This window comes from Hypanus sabinus, chromosome 15 (genome assembly GCF_030144855.1).
Source record: "Hypanus sabinus isolate sHypSab1 chromosome 15, sHypSab1.hap1, whole genome shotgun sequence".
Classification (NCBI taxonomy): Eukaryota; Metazoa; Chordata; class Chondrichthyes; order Myliobatiformes; family Dasyatidae; genus Hypanus; species Hypanus sabinus.
Window position 1 is genome coordinate 19,137,820 of NC_082720.1, and position 6,000 is coordinate 19,143,819.

General features: G+C 44.6%; 1 protein-coding gene across 1 annotated transcript in view; it reads right to left on the reverse strand.

The window, feature by feature from the left end:
* Positions 1–3,868, reverse strand: part of LOC132405737 (uncharacterized) — a 90,805-nt gene extending 86,937 nt beyond the window's left edge. Inside the window, exon 1 of the mRNA XM_059990771.1 lies at positions 3,738–3,868. The gene's annotated coding sequence lies outside the window, so the exon portion shown is untranslated. The remainder of the gene's footprint in view (positions 1–3,737) is intronic.
* Positions 3,869–6,000: the final 2,132 nt, after the last annotated feature.

A 6,000-nucleotide genomic window follows, 5' to 3' on the forward strand; every position in this document is an offset into this window, starting at 1 on the left:
TCAACCATTATCTTTGCTGCCTTCCACTCAACTAAATGTTAATCCAGCTTGAAGTGTCACACAGATGTCGTGAAATGCAAAAGGAAAGCAGATTACTCAGATAATTCAATTTGTGTAAATACTATAGCATAGCAAAGAAGGATAACAATGAAATATAACATGCATTGATGAGCAAACCTGCAATCAATTTATACCATGCTCAGCTGTTTCCATGGCAACTTTGGATAAAACACAAAGGGAAAGCACTATGTACTTAGCTAACAGATTGGGAGGAATGCAAGATAAAAGAATATTTCAAAGAAATAAGGAGACATTGTGGAATATAAATACTTTCAGAAAAAGCAGACAGTGGAAAACAAGGAGAGGCAGTTCTAAAATGTGTACTTTTACCCAAATAAAACATCTTGAAATTGTAGAAAACCATTAGTGAATAAAAATAATTCCCCTGCATTCCTCCCTGCCTTTCAGAGTTCAAGTCAAAATGTGCGATAAAATATAGCAACTGTATAGCAAATTACATTCATCTGGACAATACGGCATAGGCTTTTAGTTTTAAAAGAATTAGCAGAAAACAAGAAACAAGGGTATGTTTTAATAGAGAAACAATAAACAAGAAGTAGCTTTTAAACACTGAGAACAGAATTGTCCTTTCAGTTATCATTCCCACTGAACACTGTTCCACGTGCATCCAACTGCTTCATGTCCCTAGCGTCTGTGCAGAATTTCATCCGCACCATCTTGCACCTCCTTCTTTCCAGAGATGCTGTTGCAAACTGCCTGTGCCCTCCATACTCATACACATGCTCCGTCCCCAACCTTACACTTACATGCGCCTCACCGTACTCACGTGCACTCTGCCACCCCTCCCACTTTCTCACTCTGTTCTACCCCAGAATCACTCAGTCTGACCCCATCCCACACTCACTCACAATCTGTCCCCTCGCTCCCTACCCCACACTCACTCACAATCTGTCCCCTCGCCCCCCACCCCACACTCACACCCTGCCCCTCACCCCACAGTCGCTCACACCCTGTCCCCTCACCCCCTACCCCAAACTCACTCACAATCTGTCCCCTCGCCCCCTACCCCACAATCACTCACAATCTGTCCCCTCGCCCCCTACCCCACACTTACTCACAATCTGTCCCCTCGCCCCCTACCCCACAATCACTCACACCCTGCCCCTCACCCCACAGTCGCTCACACCCTGTCCCCTAGCTCCCTACCCCACAATCACTCACAATTTGTCCCCTCACTCCCTACACACTCACTCACAATCTGTTCCCTTCACCCCCCACCCCACACTCATTCACAATCTGTCCCCACGCCCACTACCCGTCACTTACACCCTGCCCCTCACCCCACAGTCACTCACACCCTGTCCCACACAGTGTCCTTTACTCGCTGTTTCTCTGTCATCTCTAATTTCCCCTTATTTGATGCAAGTTGGCAGGTTTAATGGTGATTGACAGCCCAACATAAGGTGGATTACCAAGTTGGAGTGCAGCAAAGATAACCTTCTTCACTAAATCCCCCCCAAAAAACGCAAATAATATCAACAAGTCTAATGATCTTCAGAAAGTCAAATATGCACTTATATACATTATGATGGCAGTGATATCCTAACAAACTTTCCACATTAAACTGTGTCTGTCCCAAAGATCTCAATTTAGTAATTAGATGTTTCCTTTGCTTCAACTGCTTTCAAACAATCTATGGGCAGTTTCTTGACAAATGCACTCCTTACAAATGCCCATATCATGAATATTAAGCCTGTACACGGAATTATTCAATCTATTATGTCCTACACATAAACATGTAAGGAGAACTTCTTCTGTCCCTTTATTCTCATCTCCCAGTTGAGTTTGCACCATCCTCTGAATTCTCTATAAATGCTGTCCTTTTTACTTATCCCAACTTTGTTGCCATAGGTAATGAATAGACTTTTTAAAATTACAGCTTTCAGCTCCCCTTTACGCGAAGGCACCACATCCTTGATTTTAAGTGAGTGCCTTACTAGAATCTCTGCCACCTTGTTTCAGTCAACCTCACCATGGCAGTGGCGATGAAAAATAGTAAGCCTAGACCCTACAGCCTCAACACATGTCCAATCTCAAGAGGAATGTCCAGTAACTGTTTTTAACAGACGTCAAAACCGGCAATGAACTAGAGCACAAAAGCACCTTATTGGGGCGTGCTTTAACCCATTCCAAGACTGAAGTGATAACAATCATCTCAGATGAGGATACTGATACATTGTCTGATCATCTTCTTGTAATAGCAGACATCCCACCTCTCCCGGAAGTTCCAGGAGTCTCCCGCATATTGATAGCAGCTCCCTGACGCCTGCAAATTATATACAATATCCCAGAAAACGATTTTTTTGAGAGGAAGAGCAAGAGTGAGAGGGAGCATTCGGATTGGTCTCCCCTCGTACTAATTAGACCTATCAGTTTTCTCTGTGGGCGGGCTTTACAGTTGACCACAAAAATAATGAGAGTGTTGCAACAGTGCCTTTTCCATTACCCATGGTGGATTAAAATGTAAAAGACATGTTGGGTGAATTTAACAGGTGTCATTTGTTCATTAGCATAGCTAACTTTATTTAAACTAACTGGCTAGCTGCTAAGGAGTTACTCTACTGATGTCCTATGTGATGAGGCCAAACTCCCTGTAGACTTGCTTAAAGTTGTAACAGAATAAAAAAACGACTCCATGATCATAGTAATGGGCATCCGTTAGTCTTGCGAGACCATGGATTTGCGCTTGGAAAGTTTCCAGCCTGGACAGGGTTGTATGGGAGACCAGCAGTTGCCCATGCTGCAAGTCTCCCCTCTCCACTCCACCGATGTCCAAGGGAAGGGCAAGGGCCGATATAGCTTGGCACTGGTGTCATCGCAGAGCAATGTGTGGTTAAGCGCCTTGCTCAAGGACACAACACACTGCCTTAGTTGAGGCTCGAACTAGCCACTGGCCTTCAGATCACTAGACCAACGCCTTAACCAGTTGGCCACGCGCCAACACATCCATAATATAAGTACATATTTTAATGTCATTTTCTAGATTAGACAAAATCACTAAACAAAGTATTACATACACCTTTGGAGGTCGACTGGGGTGGGGGGGTATGGGGTTGCGGTGGGTGGGGGTGGTATCTCCCTGAAATTAGTTTTTGCAGGGTGGGGTGTCCGCAATAGTCACCTGAAACTTGGGAATATAAACTGAAACACCCTGAACAACCTGCGATTGCCTCTTTTGATTCATACTGCTGAACGAGCTGGGTCACTGATACACAAAGATTCATCTTGATCTTTTTCCTGAACCACGGGCAAAGGGGAAAGCCATGGGGTGGGGGGGGGGACAGTGGGCCTGATTCCAGATTAAACAACCTCAGATTCATTCCCCCACCCACCCAAAACTGAAGACAGTGTTCCCAACGCTACTGATAATACCAGTACTGGATGACCAACTTTAGACATTCAGCCAGTGAGCCTGTAACCTGATGTCAAGGTACTTCACCCACTTCTACCGGTAATGCTGAAATGGTTCAATAGCACCAAACATCATCTCCGTGTATGACCTTAAACTTTAGCTAGGGGCTGTAAGACCGCCGGTGATGGTGGAAGATCTAACCCTTGAAGCAGCCATTTAACATGGGGGGGAACACTGAGGAGCACTGGCCGCTTCGGCTTCACCAACAACCGAGATGCAAGATCCCCTGCCGCCGCGGTCCTACCGTCAGTCGCCGCTGGAGCTCTGGCACAGGCCTAACAGAACCCACAATCCAGCGCGCCGGCGCGGAGCCCGTCTTGCCAGGCTTCCCACAGCCCTTCGCGCGTAATCCGTCACAGCCTTCCCTGCCAGGACGTCCACAATGCTTTGCGCGTCCCGTCTCCACACCCCCGCCCCACCCCCACCCCCCCCCCCCCCCAATACTTCTGCCGAGCGGAGGGGTTTGTTTTAATGTCTGGGCAAGTAACCGTCGTCAAGGGGATTCCTAAGTGCAGCAGTGTTCTAATACCACCGCAATTAATTTGAAATTTATAGTTCCAAATCTCACTTCGCGATTTGAGCGCACGAAAGTAAATCACGGCTGTCACCCGAGTGTATAGGTTAGAAGATTTTGCATTATCAGCGGTGTCATGTTTTAAATGAGATGCTGATACTTTTGAATCGGCAAAGTAACCCACATAACTTTTAAAGTCACAGAATCGCCACCCGGCAATTTTACCAGTTTGTGCCCTTGTATGCCTTCCACTTAGTCATTCTCACATGCCCGTCAACTTCACTTTGATTATTTTGCTAGTTGTGCTAATTTTGGATGTCCTTAGTCATTTTGCAATGCAGCCAGGCATAATCTAAATGGCCAGCGAGAATACGCAAATTCCAGGTCAGTAAGTCAAGGTAGATGTCAGAGAAAGTATTGAAAGGCAAAATCGAAATAACAGATATGATAGTTTGAAGTGTGTGTATTTTAATGCTAAGAGTATTATGGATAAAGGTGATAAACTTAAGAGTGTGGATCTGTACGTGGAACTACGATGTTGTGGTCATTACAGAAACTTGGTTGAGAGGGGCAGGAATAGATTAATGTACCAGGTTTTCGAAGTTTTAGAAAAAATAGACAGGTGGTAAGGTTGGGGGGGGGGGTGCACTACTAATCAGGGGCGATATAACAGCTGCACTAAGGGGAGACATAATGGAGGGTTCAGACACAGTCTATTTGAGTAGTATTTAGGAATAGGTGCACTCAAACTGCTGGGATTTTACTACAGACCCCGCCCTCCCCCCAGTAGCCACCGGGACATTGATGAACAGATATCTGAGCAGATTAAGGAGATATGTATATTAAAAGGGTTGTTAACATAGGGGATTTCAGTTTCCCTAATATAAACTGAAATATTCTTAGAGCAAGGGGGTTAGATGGGGCAGAATTTGATAAGTGTACACAAGAGGGTTTATTAATTCATCAATATGTGGACAGTCCAACGAGATGAGGGGCTAGTTTTGGAAAACTGACCTTTCAATGGGTGAGCATTAGAGAACAGTGACAACAACTCCTTAATTTTCAGGATAGCTATAGATGAGGATAGGTATGGTCGATGTGGGAGAGTTTTAAATTAGAGTGGGGCAAATTATGAGGGCATTGGGCAGGAACTACAAGGGGTTAATTGGGAACACCTTTTTTCTGGCAAGGCCACGTTCAGACATGCAGAGGGTGTTTAAAAATCAATTGCACAGAGTACAGGGAAGGTACAAATAGTTGGGTAAAAATGCTGACAGGCCAAAGAGTTAAATTGTACCATAGAGGCAAAATTCAAAAGGGCGAAGAATGCAGGTCTGAAGGAGCTGTATTTAAATGCATGTAATATTCGGAATAAGGTGGATGAACTCGTGGCGCAATTAGAAATTGGTTGCTAAGATGTTGTGGACATCACCGAGTAGTGGCTGAAAGGAGGATGTTGGGAGCTTAACATCAAATGATATACAGTACCTTGTGTCAAAAGGACAGACAGGAAGGCATAGGTGGTGGTGTGGTTCTGTTGCTAAGAGATGGAATTACATCTTTAGAAAGAAGTGACACAAAATAGGGTCAGAGAATGTTGAATCTTTGTGGATAGAGTTAAGACACCGCAAAGGTTTAAAAAAGCATTATGGGAATCATATACAGTATTGGCCTTCATAATGTAGCCAAGATGTGGGGTTGAGATTGCAAAGAGAGCAGGAATGGGCAGGTTATAAAGGTGGTGACACAATTGTAATGGGGGACTGCAATATACAAGGGGATTGGGAAAATCAGGTTGGTGTCAGATTGCAAGAGAGGGAATTTGTTGAATGCATACGAAACGGCTTTTTAGAGCAGCTTGTGCTTGAGCCTACTCAGGGAAAGGCCATCTTAGACTGGATGTTGTTTAATAAACCAGATCTCATTAGAAGCTTAATGTAAAAGAACCCTTAGGAAACAGTGATCATAATATGACTGCAATATCAGAGGGAGA